Here is a 24,798-nt window from a genome sequence, read left to right as displayed (position 1 = left end):
ATGGGGTCACAAATGGTGATATTACAATGGCATATATGAATTCCATTGTCATGTGTTCACAATGAGGATATGGGCATACAAAGGGACTGTGATGTCAAAAATGCCATGTGTGTTGTCAAAGGTACTTAAGGGTCATAATAGCTTTATGATACACTGTTGTGATGAGGTCACCAAGGGTTTTTGATGTCATAATGATTTTGTAATATCTCAAACACAGGTCCAATTTCACTTGCTAGTGTTTCACAATGTGCATACAAGTTCACAGAAGGATCTTGAAGTCCTAATGGACATGAATTTTTTTTAAATGTTATGAGGTCATATTAGGTTTCTGAACACAATGGGTCAGATATCCTCATGGCAATGTCAACTCACTACATCATGTCAAAATATTGTGTTGTCACAATTGGTGATGAGGTCACAAAAGATTGGTTATGTCACAATGTGTTGGGCATGTCACAATGACATGATGGTTCCCAATTGTCTTTAACTTACAATAAGTATAGGATTTCACAAAGGGACTGTGGTTTCTCCAAAAGTATGTGTTGTCACAAATATATTGAAATCCTAAAAGGTTTGTGAGGTTAAATTTCGACACAATGGTTATGAAATCTGGCAGTATGATATCACCATGGTCATGATGTCACTGGGAATTTGTGATATCAAGTGTCATATGTGAAATCTAATGAGGTTGACAACAGATTGTGAGGACAAAAAAGCCAAAGGTATTAGAATTGCAGTATGTCACAAAAGTTATGATGACAGGATGGGTTTGTGGTGTCACAGTGTGTTAGAGATATCCCAATGGAAATGTGATGTACAAAGGGATTTTGATGTCACAATGGTGAGGAGTTCTTGATTTGCTTATGATATCAACCTACAGGCCACATTTTAAATAGAATGAAATCACAGAAAAGGCATTCATAATGTGTCTATCATGTCACATGACAAGGTGAAGATATAAATCTATCATATCATTTTAGTTTTGTGATTTCACAATGAAAAGATGGTGTCAAAATGACAATGTGATGTCACAATTGTGATAAACTCACAAACTTTTTGATGTTAAAATGTCATGTCTGATTCTTAATTGTCAATATTTCACAGTGGGGATTTGAATACACAAAGGGAATGTGATGTCACAAAGCTATGTATTTTTTCAAAATGCATAAGAGGTCATAATAGATTTGGGTTATAACAATGTGAACTGGTATTAAAAATATCATTGTGATGTCACAATGGGTTTGTGATGTCACAGTGGTGATGAGGTTATAATGGGTTAGTTATGTCACGAGTTTGTAATATCACAATTATGTGTCCAATTTCAATTGCTCCTAGTTCACCATGAGGACAGTGTAATAACCATCAGTGCCCGTATAATCCACGGGAACAGATAGTCATCATGGCCTCTTGGTTTGGACCATCAGAGAGAGAGGTGTATGATGCTGTTGAAGGAGATAGGATGTCAAGTCCCACATGGTTAGCTACCAAGAAGTGATTGGGCATGGACATTTGGGAAGTGATGATTGAAAACTGTTATGTAGGAAACATATTGCAGTAGGGGAAGGTTAAGGCCTAAATATAGGCTGCATGTTCAGAGCAACAGAAGGGGACAGAAAAAGGGGAAATACCTGGAAGGAAAGAAGTGATGAGACTGCAGGAGGAGAAAGAGCTGGGAGGAAAGGAAATTGAGGGAGAGCAGGAGCTGAAGGATGGCACCTGGACACCTGGATAGGGCAGGGCAGGCTTGTCAAGAGTAGAACATCCTGAAGAGAAGAAGGGAATGGTGGAAGGAAAAAAATAAGACCTGAAATGTCGGACAGGTCTGTAGTGAAGGAGGATGAGAAGATAAGAAAAAGCCTTGTCCTTTGAAATGTGGAGCTTTGGATATCATTATTTTGGGGGTTGGTTGTTTGAAGTCCAGTTAACAAATGGCTGGGCTGCTCTGTGGAATTCTGAGGGTTCATGGTTGAGGCTGCATTTAGCTCTGGGCATCCAGCCCAGGTCAAGGTAGTCACTTGTTATAAAATTTATAAGGACAAGATAGATTTGTGATGTTACATTGCATTAATGATATCACAATGTTAATATGAGGTCACAAAGGATTGTAATGTCACAATGGTGATGTGGTCACAATGGGTTTCTGAAATCAACCTATATGCCACATTTGAGATAGAATGAAATCACAGAATAGGCAATCACATTGTCTCTAGGACCTCACAATGAATATGTGATGTCATAATGCTATGGTGTCATTGTCATTTAGGGATATCACAATGGGCTGATGCTATGCTAACAACAATGTGATCTCACTCTGGAGATGATGTCACAAAACGTTTGTAATGGTACAATGGCATGTCTGATGTCAGTTGTCCTTTTTCAAAGTTGTCCTTTCACAACAGATTTGGGATATCACAAGGTGATCGTGATATCACTGTGGAAATGTGATGTCACAATGGGTTTGTGATGTCACAGTGGTGATAAAGTCACACTTGGATAGTGATGTCACAATGAATTTGTAATATCACCATTACATATCTAATTTCATTCTACTAGATCACAATGAAGATATGCATTTACATAAGGAGCTAGAAGTCAGAAAGGCCATGGATTTTGTAAAATATTATGCGGACATAAGAGATTGGTGAAAATGCAATGGGACAGAGATATCCCACTGGCAATGTGATGTTACCATTACATGGGATAGTATTGTTTTGAAGTCACAAATAGTTGGTAATGCCATACAGCTGATGAGGTCACATAGATTTGTGATTTCACAATGGGATGTTGATGTCACAATCTCATGCCAGGTCTCTAACAATAACTACATAAGTTCACAAGGCATAATGTATCCAAAGGCATATGTTGGCACAAGTGGAATGAGTATTAACAGGTTTGTGATGTCACAATGTGACTCAGTGGTCATGACATCTGTCAGTGTGATGTCACAGTGGTCGTGATGTCACAGTGGATTTCTGATATCACATGTCCTACCTGAAGTATTATGAGTTAAACAATTTATGAGCTTAGAGAGGCCAGAGATCACACTGGCAGCATGTCAAAACATTTATGAGGATAGGAGAGACAGTGGGTTAGTGATATCATACTGGCAATGTATTGTCATCGAGGTATTGTGATTCCATAATGGTTATCTGTTCACAATCTATTTCTTATATCAACACGCCTGTCACATTTGAAATAGAATGAAATCACAGAATAGACATTCCAATGTATCTGTGACATCACAATGACCATGTGATGTCATAATTCTATGATGTCATTGATGTTTTATGATGTCACAATGGAATGATGTCGTTATAATGACAATGTGATGTTACAGTGGTGATGATGTCACAAAGGTTTTGAGATGTTAAAATGGCATGTTTGATCTCAACTGTCATTAGCTCAAAATGAGGATTTGGGTAAACAAAGGTCCTGTGATGACACAATGGCCATGCTTTCTTTCAAAGCTTCTGAGGTCATAATAGGATTGGGATGTCACAATGTGAGCATGGTGACACAATGGCAATGTGAGATCACAATGAGTTTGTGATGTCACCACGGTGATGAGGTCACAATGGGTTAGTGATGTCTCATCAAGTAATATAACAATGACATATACAATTTCAATTTCTTGTAATTCACTATTAGGATACTGTAATAACCAGTGAGGCCAGGATTATCTGTGGGAGCTGATCATCATTATAAATTCTTGGCCTGGCCCACCGGAGAGTGTGGGGAATACCGCCAAAGGTGGAGGTGTCAAGCCTCACATGGTGAGCTGTCAAGGAGTTATTGAACATTGGGCAGTTTGGGAAGTGACGGTTGAATACTGTTAGGCAGAAGACACATTGGAATGAGGAGGGGTACAACCTATATATGAAGTGCATTTTCAGAACATTGGAAGGGGACATAAAAATGAAACCTACCCAGATGGAAGAAAGTGGTGAGACAGCAGGAAGGGAAAAACTTGAGAGGAGAGGAAGTTGAGGGAGAGCAGAAGGTTGGCAAGTGGTCACTGGGGCAGAGTAGGGCAGGCCTTTGGAGACTGAAGAGGCCTGAAGGAAGTGGTGGAAGGGAAATAGGGAAAGACCAGGAAGGAAGGACAAGTCTGTAGTGAAGGAGGGAGGAATGGAAAAGTAAAAAGCCTTGCCCATTGAGGTTTGGAGTTTTTGAGATCATAATTTTTTGACTGGTGGTTTGCGGACCAATAAAGAAAGGGTGGGGCTGCCCATTGAAGGTCTGAGGTTTGGTGGTCAAGGCTGCTCTTGGACCTGGTTATCCAGTCCAGCATAAGGTAATCACAGTCCACTTTCTAGTGTAAATTGGATTATTATACTAAATGTGACTTGATGGTTTGTCTATTTGCCTTAGAAGTTATAAGTACACGAGTTCACAGAAAGATCTTGAAGTCTCAAAGGCCATGAATTTTTTAAGATGTGATGTGGTCATATAAGTTTGTAAAAACACAATGCGACAGTGATATCACAATGGCAATACCACAATATCATGTCAAAATAATGCTTTGATACCACAATTAGTTGTTGATGCCATTCTCGTGATGAGGTCACAATAAGTTTGTGATGTCAGAAAGGGTTCATGATGTCAGAGTGGCATGGCAGATCTCAATTGTCATTAATTGGCAATGAATATATGATTTCAAAAAGGGACTGTAATGTCTCCAGAGGAATGTGTTGTCACAAAAGTGATGCCGTTCTAACAGGTTTGTGATGTCACAATGTGACACAATACTCATGATATCTGGCAGTATGATGTCACAGGGGATTTCTGATATCACATGTCATACAAGAAATATGAGATTTAAGATTATGAGCTCACAAAGGGCTTAACCTATGACAATGGCAGCATGTCACAAAACTTATAAGGACTGGCACAGCAGATTAATGACGTCACAAAAGATTGTGATATCACAATGGTTATATGGTCAAAATGGGTTACTGATATAGAATGAATTCACAGAATAGGCCTTCACACTCTTATGACTATGATGTAACAATGTCATTGTGATTTATCATGCTATGATGCCATTGTTGTTTGGTGATGTCACAATGAGATGAAGGTGTCATAATGACAATTTGATGTCACTGCTTATTTATGATGTTACAATGGTTAGGAGGTCACATTATGTTTCTGATATCAACACACATGTCAAATTTGAAGAAAGAATGAAAAGGCCAGGCGCCAGTGGCTCATGACTAATCCAAGCTACTCATGAGGCTGAGAACTAAGGATTGCACTCATTTTAGGCAGGAAAGTCCATGAGACTATCTCCAATAAAAACCATTAGAAAACTAGAAGTGGTTCTGTGACTGAAGCGATAGATTGCTTGCCTTGAGCTGAAGAGCAGAGACAGAACCCAAGCCCAGAGATCAAGCTCGACGACTGACAAAAAAATAAAAAACAGGCATTCACAATCTCTCTATAACATCACAATGACAATGTGATCTCATAATGCTATCTTGTCATAGTTTTGTGATGTCAAAAGTAGTTGATCCTGTCATAATGAGAATATTATGTCACACTGGTGACGTCTCAAAGAGTCCATGATGTTACAATGGCATGTCTTATATCAATTGTCAGTTCATAATCAGGGTATAGTTACACAAAGGGATTGTGATGTCACAAAGGCCATGTGTTTTTTCAAATGTGCTGAGAGGTCCAAATAGGTTTGGGATGTCACAATGTGATAGTGATATCAAATGGCAATGAAAGCTTACAATGGGTTTGTAATGTTATATTGGTGATGAAATCAATGTTTTGTGAAGTCACATCTCATACTCACATGTCCAATTTCAGTTGCTACTATTTCACAATGAGGATATGAGTTCACAGAAGAAGACTGAAATATAAAAGGCCATGAATTTTCTAAAATGCTATGAAGACATACTTAGTTTTTGAAAAAACATTGGAACAGTGATATCGCTATGGCAATGGGATGTTGCAATATGATGACTTAATAAAGTTTTGTTACCACAATTGGTGATGCCATACTGGTGATGAGTTTACAAGAGGTGTGCGATGTCACAGTGGGTTGGTGACATCAAAATGACACATGTGATCTCAATTGTCAACTCACAATGAGTATATGGGCTCACAAAGTGCCTGTGATGTCTCCAAAGGCATGCGCTGTCTCAAAAATGATGAAATCCTAACAGGTGTGTGTTGTCAGAATGTAACAAAATGCTCATAACATCTATCAGTGTGATGTCACACTGGATTCGGGTATCACATTTCATACCTGGATTGGGTATGAGAGGATTGGAATTTCCCAGTGGGTTAGTGATATCACTATGGAAATGTGGGGTCACAAAGGGATTGTGCTACCACAATGGCTATTAGATCACAATGTGTTTCTACTATAATAAGTGTGTCCTGTCACAATTGGTTGGAAATGTCACAATGGCATGCCGATTCTCAAATGTCTTTAATTCACAATGAAGATATGAGTTCAAAAAAAGACTGTGTTGTCTCCAAAGTCATGTGTTGAGACAAATGTGATGAAGCCCTAACACATTTGTGAGTTCACAATGTGACACCATGGCCTTGATGTCTATCAATGTGATGTCACAATGTTCATATTGTCAGAGTCAATTTCTGATATCAGATGTCATGCCTGAATTATGAGTTTGAAAACAGAATATAAGCTTACTAAAGGCCTAAAATATCCTAATGGCAGCGTATCACACGTTATGACTAAAAGTTCATGGTCGTTGGAGCTTCAGATTCTTTCTTTAAAATTGTATCCTCATATTGAACTAGTAGAAATTGAAATTGGACATGTCATTGTAATAATACAAACTCATAGTGACATCACAAACTCATTGTGACCTCATCATCACTGTGACATCACAAACCCATTGTCATATCCATTGCTGTTGTGCCTTCACAATCACATTGTGACATCACAAAGCTATTGTGAACTCTTAGCATCTTTAGAATACACATGACCCTTTGTGTACCCATATCCTCATAGTGAACTAATGAAAATTGTGATCACACATAGCATTGTAGGGTCACAAATACTTTGTGCAATAATTTTGACTGTGTAATCACATTGTCATCATGACACCATCATCTCATTGTGACAACACCAAACCGCAATGACACACCATTTTTTTCTTCTGTACGTTTGTTATTGTAAGTGTAGTGTACAGAGGGATTACAGTTACATAAATAAGGTAATGAGTACATATGATATCAAACATTGCTGCCTTGACATCACGTTGTCACTTTAAATGTCATAAAACCATTGTGAATGCCTATTCTTTGATTTCATTCTATTTCAAATGTGCCATGTGGGTTGATATCAGGAAACCATTGTGAACTCATAACCTTTGTGACATCAAAATCTCTTTATCACAGAACTTTGCCTTTGTTATATCATTAACCGACTGTGACATCAAATACCTCTCCTGTCCTCATAACTTTTGTGAAATGCCATTGTGATATCTTAGGTCCTTTGTGAGTTGAAAATCTGTGTTCAACTTCATATTTCAACTATGACATGAGATACCTAAAATCCAGTGTAACATCATGATATCACACCGCTGGACATCATAACCATTGTGTCACTTTGTGACTTTTCAGACCTGTTAGTTCTTCACCTTCATGACTACATATATTTTGGTGACATCAGAATCCCTTCCCAAACTCATATACTCATGGTGAGTTAATGACAGTTGAGATCCCACATGCCATTGTGACATCACCAACCCCTTGGTACATCTCAAATCTGTTGAGACCTCTTCATCAGTATGGCATCACCAATTGTGACATCAAAACATTATTATAACATGATATTGAGACATCACATTGTCATTGGGAAATGACCACATACTATGAAGCTTCTTCTATCACCCGGTATCCTCATATTGAATTATGAGTAATTGAAATTGGATGTATCATTCTGATATTACAAACTGTGACATCACAAAACCATTGTGACCTCATCACCATTGTGACATCAAAAACCCAATTGGACATTTCATTTTATTGTGACATTATGGATCACATTGTGCCCTTTGAAACATATTATGACCTCTTACCACCTTTGAAAACACACATGGCCTCTGTGACATCACAGAACATTTTTGTATCCATATCCTCATGGGGAACTAATGAAAACTGACATCAGACATACCATTTAAACATAAAAAATCCTTTCTTACATTATCATAATTGTGACATCATGTTGCCATTATGACACCATCAGCTCATTTTGACATGTAAAACTACAATGACATCATAGCATTGTAACATCTCATTGTCATTCTGATATCATAGACATGTTGTGTTTGCCTATTATGTTATTTGATTCTATTTTTAATGTGGCATGTCGGTTCATGTGGCATGTGAGTTCATGACCATTGTGATACCATGGTGCTTCAGTAGCATCATATTGCTATTGTGATGTCACATTGCCAAATTGATGTCACAAAGGGATTCTGATGTGACAATGGTTATGACATCACAATGAGTTTCTGATATCAACCCACATGCCACATTTCAAATATAATGAAATCACAGATTTGACATTCATAATGTGACTATTATGTTACAATGACATAATGGCAAATGCTATAATGTCATTCTCATTTTGTGTTGTCACCAAAAGCTAAAGATGAGATAACAATTATATGGTGTCACAATGGTTATCACGTCCAACAGGGTTTATAATGTTCCAATGGTTATGAGGTCATAATGTGTTTCTGATATCAACTGATATGCCACATTTGAAATAAAATGAAATCACAGGATATACATTCACAATGTGTCTATGACAGCAAAATGGCAATGCAATGTCATAATGCTATGATGTCACTGTAGATTGGTGATGTCACAATGAGCCGATGATATAACGACAGTCTGATTATGTCACAAAGGGTTTGTGATGTCACAATGGCATGTCAGATCTTAACTGCCATTAGTTTATAATGAGGATATGGGAATGAAGTCACAATGACATACACAAATGAACTGTGATGACACAAAGGCCATGTTTTTTGTCAAAAGTGCTAAGGTTGCTAACAGGTTTCATTTGTCAAAGTGTTAATGATATAAAAATGCGTAAGTGATGTCAAACTAGTTTGTAATATCATACTTTATTTCAAATTTCAATTGCTACAAGTTCACAATGATACAAGTTCAGAGAAGGAGCTTGATGTCCCAAATGCCGTGCATTTTCTAAGATATGATGAGGTCATAATAGGTTTGTGAAAGCATGATGGTACAGTAATATCACAATTGCAATACGATGTCAAATTATAATGTCATAAGAGTGTTGTTATAATCACAATTAGTTACTGATGCCATAATAGTGATGAGTTCAAAATAGTTTTGTGATGTCGCAGTAGATTGGTGATGTGACAATGGCATTCGACACCTCAATTGTCAATAACTCACAATGAGTATATGAGTTTAGAATGGGATTGTGAGGATTCCAAAGGTATATGTTGGCACAAATGTGATGAAGTCGAATAGATTTGTAATGTGACAATGTGACACAATGGTCATTGCATCTAGCAGTGTGATGTCACAATATTCATGATGTCATAGTATATTATTAATATTTTATGTCATACCTAAAATCATATGAGATCAAAAATAGAATGAGCTCTCAATGGGCCTAAAGTGGCAACATGTCACAAAACTTATGAGGACAGGACATGTTTGAGTTGTCACAGTTGTTTAGAGTTATCACAATGGCAAAGTTTTGTCACAAAGAGATTGTGATGTCACAATGGTTATGAAGTCAAAATGTGTTTTTGATATGAACCACATGCCACATTTGAAATATAATGAAATCACATAATAGGCATTCATAATGTAAATATGATGTCACAATGACAATGTGATGTCATAATGGTATGATGTCATTATAGATTTGGGATATCATAATGACCTGATGTTGTCATAATGACAATGTGATGTCACACGTATGATTATATTGTAAATGTTTTGTGATATCACAATGGCATATCTTATCTCAATTGTCATTTCACAATGGATACACAAAGGGACTGTGGTGTCACAAAGGCCATGTCTTTTTTCAAAGGTGCTGAAGATGTCATAATGGGTTCGGGAGGTCTCAGGGTGATTGTAATGTCACAACAGCAATGTGATATCACAATGGCTTTGTGATGTCACATTGGTGAGGAGGTCACAGTGAACAGGACATGTTTGTGATGTCACAACAGGTTAATGATATCACAATGCCACTTTGATATCACAAAAGGATTTTCATGTCACAATGGCTTTGAGGTTACAATGGATTTCTGATATCCACCAATATTGCTTGCTTGAAATAGAATGAAATCACAAAATAGGCATTCACAATATGTCTATAATTTCACTATGACATATGCTATCATAATTCTATGATATTTAAGCTTGGTGATGTCAAAATTGCATGTCTAATTTTATTGGTCATTAGATTACCATGAGGATCCCAAAGGTTGTTATGTGCTGAGTCCTTCAAAAGGCGCATTGTGCTGAGTCCATTACACAGGTTTCTTTGTGCTACTTTTTTAAAGTATGCTGTGTGCTGTCATCCAAAAGGGTGCTATGTTCTGAGTCCTTGAGAGGTAGGTATCCCTGAAAATCACACACACACACACACACACACACACACACACACACACACACACACACACACACACACACACACTAACAGAGGGTAACCATGCACCTGCTTAGTGTGTGGGGTGGATGGAGAAGAGTCTCTCCCAGCCTTTGGGCTGAGGGAAGGGTTCAATGCCATGGGCAACTGCTGGGGTTGGGAGGAAGCCCTGAGCTGAGGTGAGCCTGCTTCTTCCATGGCCTGTTAGCCTTAGGGCAGTCAGGGCACCACAAAGTCAGGGATGGGGGGTGTGGTCAAGTGGGGAGGGGGTGTGACTGAGGAGAGGACAGGACGTGGCCAAGGGAGCACATATCTGTTGCAGCCAGGGGCACATGGGGGCTGGCTCACTTGTGCAGCGTGGGTGGTGCAGCCCGGGAGAGAAATGGGGGTGGCAGAGAGAGACAGCAGAGAGAAGAGCAGGCACAAGCACCAGGGGAGGCGTCATCAATGGCTTGATTCGGCTGCTGTAGGATCACTGGTCGGGGCCAGGAGCACAGAGCTCACAAAGCCAGCACAGCAGGCACATCCCTCCCAAAGGCCCTGGGAGGCTCAGAGGCCAAGTAGGCCCTGAATCTGAGATTCCAGTGCCAGGAGATCAGCTGGGCCTAAGGCGGGCTCAGCCCTGCCACCTGCCTGCCCCTGTCCTGGCCCCCTTTCGTGCTCTCCCCATGGCATCACGTTTCAAACATGAGCTGCTGACTTGGACCTGCAGCGCCTCTCAGAATCATCCAGTGATGTGCCCCAGGCCAGCTGGTGGCCCTGACCATGTCCTGGCCCCCCATCCTCTGCTCTGGGCCTGATAATCTGCCATGATGCTGCCATTGCTGCTTGCTACACCTAGAATGGCAGCATATAGCATCTCCCAGCAGCACACATGAGTGGCCGTCCCATGGGCCCACATCTCTTGACCTCTCCCAACCCCTCCTTCCCCACCCCAACCCAGACCCACGACTCCCACTTCCCTTCTCACATCCCAACCTTGCCTCACCAGTGCCAGGGGCCAGCCCTGGCTCTGCCACAAATGCTCCCCAGGAGTGGGTGTCGAACCAAGGATCCCACCCCCATCCCTAGTGTCAGTGTCCCAGGAAATGGGGAGATGCAGGGTTGGGTGAGAAGAGGCCATCACCAAGCCCCTGGCCTGGAGCAGTGGGAACCACATAGCCTCACATCTTCACAATCCTCTCCTAGGTGGGAACTTTGTGGCTTTATAAAGAGTTGGGGAACAGCAGTTCCACACCTGCCTTCTCGGGTCTTTTCCTTTTTTCTGGGGGTGGAGGGTGTTGGATGCAGAAGATAAGGACCCTTTGCTGTGTGACTCCTTGTCCTCTGTTCTCAGTCACCCTCTCACCTGAGGAGGGTATCAGAAAATCCCACTAGGGAGGTGAGAGCAATGGGGGTCAGATGAAAGGTGAATATTTGGGAAGAACACACTCTCTCTGACACACATACACCTGGCCTGTCCCCCCCCTCCCCAGCTTCAACAGTACTCACAGGTTGGTCACATTTCCCAGCTCTTCCAGCATCTGCTGGTGCTCCTGGTCCATCTGTTCTCCTTGTCCCTCCAAGAATCCACCCAGTCTCCCAGAAGCATCTAGGCTGGAAGTAGGGAGTGTGTCCATGTATGTAGCCTTTAGAACCCCATCCATTTCCTCAACACCATGCCCACCCCAGGTTAGACATTCCCTTGGGGACCCCATGACCCCCTGCTTGTTTTCAGTCCTTGCTCTGAGGAGCCAGCTGTCTGGGGATTCCTTCACCCAGTGTCCTGGCTTAGGGTTTTGGTGAATGGGGATTTAAGGCTGGTTGTTCCCAAGGGGAAGGGTTTGGCCCTAGAGAAGGCGAGAGGCAGGGTGGTGCTGTGTCATTACAGTGGTGCTCCCCTTGGATGGGAACCCTTGGTTCTGAAAAGGGAATGGGGAATGGGAACCTGCATGCTCCAGCTGTACATTGTCCCAGATGAGTAACCAACATACTTGGGTGGCACTACTCTGAGTCTCTGTGTGTGTGTTTGTGTGTGTGTGTGTGTGTGTGTGTGTGTGTGTGTGTATGAGAGAAAGAGAGAGAAAGAGAGAGAGAGAGATAGAGATAGAGAGAGAGAGAGAGAGAGAGAGAGAGAGAGAGAGAGAGAGAGAGAGAGAGAGAGAGAGAGAGAGAGAGAGAGAGATCATCTTTCTCCTTGTACAGCCTGACTGTGCTCAGGTGAGTGATCATTTGGCAAATTGCAGGTGCTGCATGGAAGACACTTTTGTCACTGTTCTGGATTTGTGTGTGTGTGTGTGTGTGTGTGTGTGTGTGTGTGTGTGTTTGTGTGTGTGTCACCATGTCTAAAAACAGCAAAAGCATTTTATTTCTCTGTGTGTATGTACTTGTTGTTGTTCTTTTTTCATCAGTACCAAACATGAGCCCAGCCACAATTCTTGTTTTCTCCTTCACAGTTTCATGGATCCTTTATGGAAGATTTCAGTAGACATTCCTTTCCTCCCCTTTCCACCTCTCTTTTCCCCCTTTCCTGTAGCCCACAGTAGCTGCTGGCCCTGTGTGGCCCTCCCCTAGGAGACCTGTGTGAACTCGAGTGGACACCTGTCCTTCTATCCCAGGCCAGAAGTTTGGTGAGGCAAGTGTGTCCACAGCTACACTCTTCCAGAAAGACACTCTGCTCCCAGTGTATAGTTGGAGCTAATTCAAGGGTTGGGAATGTGTCTGCCAAACATAATTAGGGAAGGAGATAGGGGAAAGGGTAGGGCAGGGGCTGTGAAGCTATGAGGTTTGGGGGCTGGTGTACAGTGTGACATGGCAGATGTTTCACCATGACCGAGGATGAGAGGGGAACCTTACCTAGGGCATATATGGTCTCTGTGGGCATCCAGGCCCAGGGCTCTGCGACCCCACTGGTGGCATGGATTCTCTCCCGGGGCAGTGCACCAGTGGTCAACCTTCCCTGGAGTCTGGAAGACTCCTGTCTGTGTCCTGTCTGGGACGTTTCAAGCTGGACAGTGGTAGGCAAGTCCATTCCCCTGCTGGAGCCCGCTTGGTATCAGGACATGGCAGTTAGATAGGGATCGATGAATGCCAGTTTCTGTAACCTGTTGTAGGCTGTCTGAAAGCAAAAGGGGACCACTGATTTTGGAACCCTTTAAATTTGATTGGGACAATTTAAATGCTACATTTTCCATGGTTTTTTTTTAAATTCAAGCTGGCAATTTCCACTAATGCCTTGGATGGACATTTTAAGCTGCCAAACAATGACGTTCAAAGCGTCACAGGCAGAGTTCCCAAGCCAGATTATTTCTTTCTTTGAACCTTGTGCCTTGACTAAACCTTTCTCTGGTAGCTACTGAATCTCTTCCAGTTCTCTCTAGGGTGACCACCTCAGTCGGGGATGCCCTGGGGAGCAGAGATTGTGACCTTGCCATCTCCAGCCTGCCAGCTATGAGCAGAGACAATTACCAGCAACTGCACTGGATTCTGGGAGATTCAGAGACCTCAGGCTGCCTCAAAGATCCTTTGTCTGCAACATGAAACTTGGGGGCGGGATGTTGTAGATGATCCTGGCTGGTCCAGGGGGAGGAGAGGAGGCCTCTTGAGCCAGTCGTTCAGCTCATGGCAAACTCGTTCATACCTGAGTGGGGAATTGAGTGCCACAGTGCTGGTCAGCTGCTAAACAGAGATCTTTGAGAAGATAGGCATCCTAGAGACCCTGGAATCCAGTGAGTACCTCATAGCTCACATCCTAGGAGTCAAAACAGTTAAGTGTGGTGCCACCAAGAGGGCGTGAAGAGGGAGGAGAGAGAACTGTGGGAGAGCTACATCAGATTTCTTCAGAGGAATAATTACAGGGGATACTTACCTGAATCAGATGGGACATTTCTGTAGTATTGTCATAGACAGATGGTCATTTATTTACCCAACAAACCTATACAGTGTGCACCATTTTCTGGGAGGTCTTAGACAATGAAAAGTTCCAGGACTCAAACCTTGGTTTGAGCTGCATGGTGGTGCTTCAGGCCTGTCATCCTAGTTACTTAGGAAGCTGAGATCCAAGGATGGAGGCTTTTGGCCCAGGTAGGAAAGCCTGGAAGACTCTTGTCTTCAATTAACTACCAAAAACAAAACAATAGGAGTGGATGTATGGCTCAAGTCATAGACTGCTAGCCTTGAGTAAAAAGGCTCAGGGATAGCACGTAGGCTCCGAGTTCAAGGCCCATGACTGACACAAAGAAAGGAAAGACAGAGAGAGAGAGAGAGAGAGAGAGAGAGAGAGAGAGAGAGAGAGAGAGAGAGAGAGAGAGAGAGAGAGAGAGAGAGAGAGAGAGAGAAACAGAGATAGACAGAGACAGAGACAGAGGGAGACACAGAGAGAAAGAGAGAGGAGGGAAGGACAGAGGGACAAGAAGAAGAAAGGAAGGAAGAAGAGAGAACATGCAAGACATGGTTTGGAGTCCCTGGATCAAGGGAGCCAACCATTCACAATCTCTGTGGGGACAGTTTCAGAGATTAAAGCCAGTATGTTGGATCAAGCCACTGACCCCTCAGCAAGTGCATGATATCCAGGAGCTGTGTGCTCAACCGAGTGCAGAGGAAAGCAGCCTCAGTAGAGCCTAGGGATCAGGGTGGGTTACCAGGTTTCAATCATCCCTGGCCCCAACGAGTTTATTTTCTGGTCAGATAAGAAGAAAATGTCCAAGGGCTATGGAGGTATTGGGGTGAGGAACTATGAAGGATGGGGGCAAGTGATAATTAGGAAGATGAAGAGGGAGGATGATCCCAGGTCAGGTGTGTCAGGATATGACCAATGACTCAATGTTCTGGGGTATTAGTTTTGACCTGGCTATGCCCCTACCCACTTGTGTACGTTCACTTCTTAACCCAGTGTTGGCCACAAACTGGCCACATGTGGCAGTACTGTGGAAGTGGCAGAAGTGGAGGTGAGATCTAGGATGACCAAAATCTGGATTTATGGCCTGCGGGGCTGGCAAAGGGTGTCTTAAAAAATCTTTGAGCTGTAACTCAGGGCCTAGGCACTGTCCCTGAGTTTCCTTTGCTCAAAGCTAGCATTCTACCACTTGAACCAGAGCTCAAATTTCATCTTTTTTAGTAGTTTAGTGGACATAAGAGTCTCATGGACATTCCTGCCTGGGCTGGCTTCAAGCTGCCATCCTAAGAGCTCAGCCTCTTGAGTAGCTAGGATTGCTGGCACCTGCTAATGATGTTAGTGTGTGTGTGTGTGTGTGTGTGTGTGTGTGTGTGTGTGTGTGTGTGTGTGTGTGTGTTTACCAGGACAAGAACTCAGAGCCTAGATGTTATCCTTTAGCTTGTTTACACTAGGTTCGTGCTGTACACTTGAACTACAGTAGCTCAACTTCCCAGCATTTTGATGATTCATTGGAGATAAGATTCTGCCCAGGCTAGCTTTGAATCTTGATTGATCCTCAGATCTCAGCCTTGAGTAGCTAGGATGACAAACTTGAGCCACCTTCGCCCAGCTGATAATGGCCTTTCTCCACAGTGGACTTGGAGCTTCTGAAATATTCTTTATTTTTTCTGTGCCTGTACTGGGGCTTGAACTCAGGGTCTGGGCTCTGGTCTCTTAACATTTTCCCTCAAGGCTGGTACTCTACCACTTGAGCCACAGCTCCATTTCTGGCTTTTGGTGGTTCATTGGCAAGAAGAGTCTCACTAACTTTCTTCCCCTGAGCTGGCTTTGACCCACGATCTCTGATTTCAGTCTCTTGAGTAGCTAGGATTTACAGAGGTTGAGAAACTGGTGGCATTGCGTAGAAGCTTTTCTTAAGCAAGGGTTCTTCCCTGCGTTTGCCCTGACTCCTCCATGCAAAGGAGGCCTTAGGGTCAGGAGCTGTGAAAAATAGGCTTTCAGCCACAGGAAATGCCTGGGGTCCATGGTGAAAAGTCAAGCTAATCTTCCTCTGGGCCCCATTCTGGACCCTACCCTCTGCCCTACCTGTGACTCAAGTACAAACCTTGACCCAGCCTAGAGTGTTCAGCCAGACTTGTCTGAAGACACAGAACCTTCATTCCCCAGACACCACCTGCTCTACACCACACCTCAGGACCTTTGCCCATGCTGTGTACCTTCTGCCTGAGGCACTCTGTCTTGTTCCACATCTTAGAACTCCTGTGGAATTTTGGCACTAGTTAAATCACCTCCTGGAGCAAGTCCTTCCTTCCATTCTCCCTCTTTTTTAAAAAAAAAATATTGAGTTCCTAGAGATGGAACTTGTTAGGCTGACTGGCAAATGCTCTATATTGGTGTGTGTGTGTGTGTGTGTGTGTGTGTGTGTGTGTGTGTGTGTGTGTGTGTGTCTGTGTGTCTGTGTGTGTCTGTGTCTGTGTGTGTGTGTCTGTGTGTGTCTGTGTCTGTGTGTGTGTGTGTTTGTGTGCCAGTCCTGGGGTTGAAATCCATGGCCTAGATGCCATTCCTGAGTTTTTATGCTCAAGGTTAGCACTCTACTACTTGGAACACAGCTCTACTTCTGGGGGGTGTTTAATTGGAGAAAAGATTCTCATATAGACTTTCCTGCCTGCACTGTCTTGCAATTATGATCCTCAGATTTCAGCCTCCAGAGTAGCTAAGAGTATAGGGGTGAGCCACCAGCACCTGCCATCTCCCTCTTACCTATAACCTCGGCCCTCCTCTGAGTCCCAGAAGTGTATGTCTCACCAAGCTCACATTTTTTTTTGGTAATCTTGGGCTTGAACTAAGGGTCTGGGCATGTTCCTGAGTTGCTTTTCCTCAAGGCTACATTCTATCACTTAATCCACAGTGCCACTTTTGGCTTTTTCTGTTTATGTAGTACTGAGGAATCGAACCTCGGGCTTCATGCTCTCTAGGTAAGCACTCTACCACTAAGCCACATTCGCAGCCCAAGGCTCACTTCTAACAGGATCTAGGAGGGTAGGATTTCAGCACAGAAATCGCTGGCCATTTTATATCTTTGCCAGGATTTGGTACCAGCCTGAGACTCGGCAATGAGGAATGATGAATGAGTTATAGCCAGCAGGCCCCAGAGATCTAGGCTCACATCCTACAGAGGGATAGGAAATATGGAGCCAGAACCTTCCACAACTACTACAGCCTAGAAACTGTGGTCTCCCTGGAGGTAGTGGCTGGCTGCTAGATTTCCCAATGAGATACCTGAGCCAGAATATAATGCACCCGTTGCATACACCAGCCCAGGCAAGCCTTCGGGGTTTCACTTATTAAATGGCAGAGAAGGATGTTTTCTTTCAAGCTACTAGCTCATACTTATTACTCTCTGAGGGCTTTTCCCAGCTTGCCAAGGTTGGGGGTCTGGGCATGGGAAACCTGCTGAAAGCCAATCATCCATACATCATCCATCTATACACAGAGACATGGAGTTACTGAATTCTTTTATTTCTTTGGCAGGTCCGAGGTTGAAATATGAGACTAGGCCCTATCCCTGATCTCCTTTTGCTCAAGGGTAGAGCTCTGCCCTTGAGGCACAGGCCCAACTCATGGGCATATTTTCCTGTGATCTTTTAGAAATAAGAGTGTCTAGGACTTTCCTGCCCTGGGTGAATTCAAATTGGCATTCTCTACACCTCAGCCTCCTAAGGAGCTTGCATTAAATACAGGAGCCACTGACACCTGGCTTTCTTTTCTTCTTGTTGTTATTTTTAAAATCATGACAATCTGAAATCTTCACAGCGTTATTCCAATTGTTTACATTTGAAATAAATCATCTAGGCCTGGAGTTAGAATGCCAGGACTGCCACTCACAAATGGAGGGAGATCATGACAAACTCATTCCTATTTATGTGAATGCAAATGGAATGTTATCAAAGTAATCAAAGTAATAATTAAATTTGCAGTTCATTCATGATTCTATTTTAGAATGCACAGAAATATTATTGAATTTAAATCTTCCATTCTAGCACCATGGTGTGATTCCTTTAATGGAAGGATATTGACTATTTTTTAATTAATGCTTTTATAAGTATTCAGCCATTATATTTCATTAAATGGAGACATAACTTAAACTAATAATTGGTAACTATGTATATATATATATATATATATATATATATATATATATATATATATATAATTTAATGATATCCTCACATTCTCCCTCTAAGTATATATATATATATACCGCAATCTACACATCTATCAGTATATATATTGGGCACTATTGTGGCTTGATCACAGGTCCTCAGAATTGCCTGGCAGCTCAGATTGCCAGAGGATGGTGAGCTAAGACTGTGACCCCATTTATGGATTTGGCATTCTAGGCCATGAGTTGAAATCCCAGCATGGCCAAAAATTTATTCATGGAGTAAGAATCCACTTTTGACACATTTTTTTTCCTGAAAAATATCCTGGGTCTCAGTATGATATATAATCTATATGCAAATATATCTTGTATGATAGGATGTAATAAATGAAATGTTATTTGTGTAAGAATACTAAATACATAAGTGTAATAAACGTCATACTCACTAAACCCATGCATGTAAATAAATTTCATATATGAATATTATTTTTTTCAGTTCTGGGGCTTCTATTCAGGCCCTGGGAACTGGTCTAAAATTTCTTGTCTTCAAGGACGGTGAGCTTCCCCTTCAACCACAGTGCCACAGAGTTACCAGACGCTGAGTTCAAATTCCAGGACTGCCAGAAAAGTGGTGCAAATTCCAAGCCAGGGCTTTTTTTTCCCTTTGGCCAAGCATAGGGCTTGAACTCAGGTCTTGGCATCTCTTGCAAGTTGACCCTTCGATCCTAGGACCCAAGTTCAAATCTCAGTGTTGGCAAAAAATAAAAAGGAGAAGGATATAACAGAGAAGTTCAAGAAGGTGGTTTTACATTTTTTCCCCTTTGCGTTCTGACCATCCTGGGACTAAATGAAAAGGCCCAGAAAGTGTACATTACCTTGCTTGCCAACGTTTGGCTGGCTATTAGGGAAGCCATAACTGAAACTTCAACTTAGGCCTGGAGGTCGAATCCTGGGACTGCCACAAGTGATTGTTGGGAGATTCTAAGAAATACATGCCAATATACATCCATACAAATGGAATGTTATAAAAGTAACAATTAAATTATTAGTTAGTGTATGAGTATACTATAAAAATATACACAATAATTACACTATTTTGACCAATTTTCAATTAATACCTTGTTGAATATTCAACCATGATACTTAAAACTTGAAAGAATAATTTATTTGTCAATAATTACTAGTAATATATGTAATTTCATAATATACAGACAACTTTCTCTTGTTTTATACATATGTATACATACATATATATATATATATATATATATATATATATATGTCAATCTACATATTTATCTGTTTATACACTTGTCACTCCTGGGGCTCAGTTGTATAGTGATGGCTTGTACATACAAAGCCCTGGATTCAATTCTTCACTACCACATGCACATAAAAATCCGGAAGTTGTGCTGTCACTCAAAAAGTCGAGCACTAGCTTTGAGCGTAAAAACATAGGGACTATGTCTAGACTCTTACTCAAGACCCAGGACTGACACCAAAATAAGATTGAATGTTGTGATTGCAACTCTATAAATATAGGACTTCAAATAGCTCATCACAGAGCAAGCCATGACTCTGGTGCTGACAGCTGCCATCTGACTTAGCCAGAGGTATGCCACTGCAACCCAGCTCCACAGAAGCACATGCTGCTGGCTCGCTCACCCCTGTCATCCAAGATATTCGGGGGCTGAGATCTGACACTGATGGGTTTAAAACCCAGCCCTGGCAGGATATCTGTGAAACTCTGTGCTGTGCCTCAAGCAAAAGTAGTACTCCCAACATATTAGTGCTATCCCTATGGCTGACTCCCCCCCCAAAAAAACCCTCAGCAAGCTCAATCATTAGATGTGAACTTTGTGCAGTTTGTGATGTGTTTCTGAAAGAGTGGTGATACTGATGAAAGCACCATAATACTAATGACAGCTTGTGGGATACAGCTATGTGATGAGTTCTTCCTGAGGTGTTGGGTCCTTCGTGTGGAGCTGTTTGCTGAGTCCTGCTCAGGATGCTATGTGCTGAGTCCTTCACAGGGTGCAGTGTTCTGAGTCCTGCATTGGGTGCTGGGTGCTGTGTGCTGAATACTGTAAAGAGTGTAATGAGTTTTGTCTTTCAAAGGGTGCATTCTTTCATCTTGCCCTTGTAATAGCTCCGCAACTGGGATGATTAGGCAGACAAGAATATTGAGGCTCAGATATGTCCCCATGGCAGGGACAAAATTATGTATTACTGAAGACTAGTGAGTTGTCTACTGCAGACAATTGTTTTGTTTTGATTTTTCTCAGTCATGAACTTTGAACTCAGGGACTCAGCGCTGATCCTTACCTCTTGGACTCATGGCCAGCACTCCACCACGTGGAGCCAAGGACCCACTTGCAGCAGAGTGCCACAGCCTAGGGTTGTATAGCCAAGGTTTGTCATCCTGGCTTCTCAGGAAGCTGAGATCAGATTATCTGGGTTCCAAACTATCCAAGACACAAAAGGTCCCATGAGACTATTATCTCCAATTCATCACTAAGAAACGTGAAGTGGAAGCTGGGTGCTTGTGGCTCATGCTGGTCATCCTAGCTACTCAGTAGGATGAGATCTGAGGATCATGGTTCAACGCTAGCCTGGGCAGAAAAGTCCGTGAGACACTTAGCTCCAATGAACCACCAGAAAACCGGTGGCTCAAGTGGTAGAGCACAAGATTAGAGCTGAATTGCTCAGGGACAGCACCCAGAACCAGACTTCAACTCATACAACTGACAACAACAAAAAAGACATAAGCAAACTAACAAACCTGAAGTAGAGGGCTGAGGATGTGCCTTAGGGGTAGAGTGCTTTGCATACATGAAACCCTAGGCATGATTACTCTGGACCACATCACTAGGAAAAAGCCTGAAATGGCTCTGTGTTTCAAGTAGGAGAGGGCAATCCTTGTACAAGAGAAACTAGATACAGTGCTCATGTCCTGTGTTCAAGCTCCTGGACTAGTGAATGCACATACACACTCACAGGTGTGCTCGCTCGCTCACAGGCAAACACACACAGAAAGTAGAAGTGAAGCTGTGACACAAAATGGGAAAGCAGTAGACTTCTGCTCTGAGATCATGGTCAGCACACACGCCTTGTGTTTAACCCCAAAACTTAGCCTCTCAGGGTCCAACTAGGAGAGGTCAAAGGTTTCAAAACCTGATGAGCTTCACCAGCCCTAGATGACAGGAAACTTTGTGATATCTGGCATGTTCTCGGATTTCCGAAGCTTCCGGAAAGCTAGGAGAGGCATCATAGGCCCATCATCGCAGGCTATGAAACATTTAATTAGGTTCAGTGCCTTAGTTGTCTGCCAGAAGGACTCCTGAATTATATTGAGCCCTGTATCTAAACATCAGAATATAGTCTCACAAAGGCAGGATAAGTGCATAGAACTTGGCCTTCCATGGGAGGTGGCATAAATGAAGGCTTCCTGTTAAAATAGAGCACTGGGGAAAGAGATCGCTTGGCTTTCAGAGCCTGCCCACACTCCTCCTCACTAAGTGGCCCAGATGGAGTTGCTTGCTACATAGCTGTACAGGATTGAGGCCTTTTGTCTGCCTGTCCAGACAATGAGACTTCTTCCAGCAGGACTGGGGTGCAGAGCAACCTTCAGGCTATACTGGGAGCAGTGAGGGGAGCCCTGGAACATGCAATGTCATAAAAGCATTCTCTGTGTTATGAACTCATAGTATTGAATACAAGTTTCCTAGCTTGGTGCCATTCATCATAGCTACTCTACTCTGGATATTTACTTGTAGGAATACATCCATACATAGACAAAGATGTGGAGATAACAGGCTCTTTTTGAGGGGGCAGGTCCTGGCTTGAACTATGAGCCTGAGTGCTGCCCCTGAGTTCCTTTTTCTCAAGGGTAGTGCATTAAGCTTGAGTCAAAGCCCACTTCTGGGTTTTTCTGTGTTCTCTTAGAAATAACAGTGTCAAGGACTTTCTTACACTGGCTGGATTCAAATTCAGATTCTCTAAATCTCAGCCTCCTGAGGATCTGGGATTACAGTCAGCAGCCACTGGTACCATCTTTCTTTTCTTAATTTTTTTTAATCTGGACAATCTGACTTCTTAGCAGGTCATTCCAATGGTTTGAACTTATAAGAGACTACCCAATTTTCTTTATAGCTGCTTTCTCGGAGAAGGATTTTCTCTCCTCATCTTCCACTCTGGTCACAGGTTTGAAGCCAAAAGTGAGAAACGAGTATCACAGGATTGAGGAGCAAATGTCCACAGGACATGCCAGTTCTGTCACTTAGCATTGAGCTGCAGTGAATTTACTGTCTCAGGATGAGATGACCAAAAGCTGGAGCGATCTTTATACTGTCTGCATTGCTCCTTTTGCCTATAAAATTATCTAATAATTATGAGTATTGTGTGTCTCCAACCTTAACTATCTAGGACACACTAGAAGTATCTGCAGGTTTCTATTTTTATCTAGTACCTCTTGAGATTTATATTAAATGTTTGTGTGGAGCTGCTCCTTGGCAAATCCCTGAGGAAAGCTGCTTGAATCCTCTTCAGGAGATCGCCTTCCAAAGCCAGCCCAAGCAGGAAGTGTGTGAGACTCTTAGTGCCAATAAACCACCAGAAAACCAGAAGTGGAGCAGTGGCCTAGAGGGTAGAGCTCCAGTTTTGGGAGAGAAAGCCTAGCAGGAGATTCAGGCCAGACCAGGCAGGAAAGTCTGGGAGTTGCTTATGTCCAATTAACTACCAGATGGCTGGAAGTAAAGCTATGGCAGTATTAGAAGCTCAGCCTTGAGCAAAACAGCTGAGGAACACATTGCACCCTGAGTTTAAGCCCTGAGAAGTCCAAAAAAATAAAATTCAAAAAGAGAAGGCCAAGTTTATGTATCAGTGCCCTACTTACTTACTTGTGTATGTTACTTCCTTGAGTGCAAACAGACTGTATGCAAAGCTTTTGCTTTCATATACTGATTTATTTTTCAGATATGCTTGCTACGCATACTACATCATTCTCTTTATTTCAGCCCCATCGCTTTGCTCTTCCAGGGTTCCAGGCCTCTGTCCTTATACGATGCACATTGCAGCTCTCAGCAGCCTATAGTTACATTTTATTATGAGGCCATTCCAGGAACAGTCACAAATAAGGCAAGGGAAGAGAAGATCAGGGTTTATAGAAATAACCGGTATTCAGAAAATTACACTTGGGGGCACAAACTGTTGCATACATATGTAAAAACTTCCATTAAAAGAACAAAAGATGAGGGGGCAGGGAATGTGGATTAGTGAGAGAGTGCTTGCCTAGCTTGCAAAAAGCCCTGGGTTCTATTCTTCAGTAGTATATACAGAGAAAAAGCCAGAATTGGTGCTGTGGCTCAAGTAGTAGAGTGCTAGAGACAGTGCCCTGGCTTTGAGTTCAACCCAAGAAATGTCAAAGAGATATATAGGTAGGTAGGTAGATAGATAGATAGATAGAGAGAGAGAGAGAGAAAAAGAGAGAGAGAGAGAGAGAGAGAGAGAGAGAGAGAGAGAGAGAGAGAGAGAGAGAGAGAGAGAGAGAGAGAGAGAGAGAGAGAGAGAAATGGTACATGAATCTGGTCTTGGATGTCAGGAGGAAAGAAGGGAACAATTCCCAGTCATGAGGCCTTCTGCAGTGTGCCAGGACACCAGCATCACCTTCACACAACCACAGAGCAGGAAGATTGCCTCTTTCCCACTTCTCAGGCAGATGAATGCCCCAGAGCCAAGAAGGCAAAGCCAGGTTCTAACTCAGGGGCTTGGAAATAGAAGAGAAACGGTCCTGCCTGTCCTTGGACTGGGGATTTGCATTTATGATGTGGAGAATGAAGGAAGGAGAATGGACTGCAGAGGTAGAAGAAGGGCCTTCAAATCTGACAAATGTAGAGTAAAAAATCCACTCCCTAAGAACAGAGAGCAAGGGTTTTTCTACTCTGTTCCTGCACTCTCTCTCACTAAACTGACTCTGTTGGTAACCTAAAGATAGCCTGAGGCTCCCTTCACCTAAAGGAGGAAGATTATTCATTGTTTGAAGAGGCTGAGAAAGCCTGACCTTGGTGTAACTCTAACAAATGTTTCAGGTTTCCCCTCATTGCTGGGTGTGCCTGGAATGAATGAATG

The sequence above is a fragment of the Dipodomys merriami genome, unplaced genomic scaffold, assembly GCF_024711535.1.
Source record: "Dipodomys merriami isolate MVZ:Mamm:240054 unplaced genomic scaffold, mDipMer1.0.p SCAF_93, whole genome shotgun sequence".
Taxonomy (NCBI): domain Eukaryota; kingdom Metazoa; phylum Chordata; class Mammalia; order Rodentia; family Heteromyidae; genus Dipodomys; species Dipodomys merriami.
Note: the sequence above shows the minus strand (reverse complement) of the source record.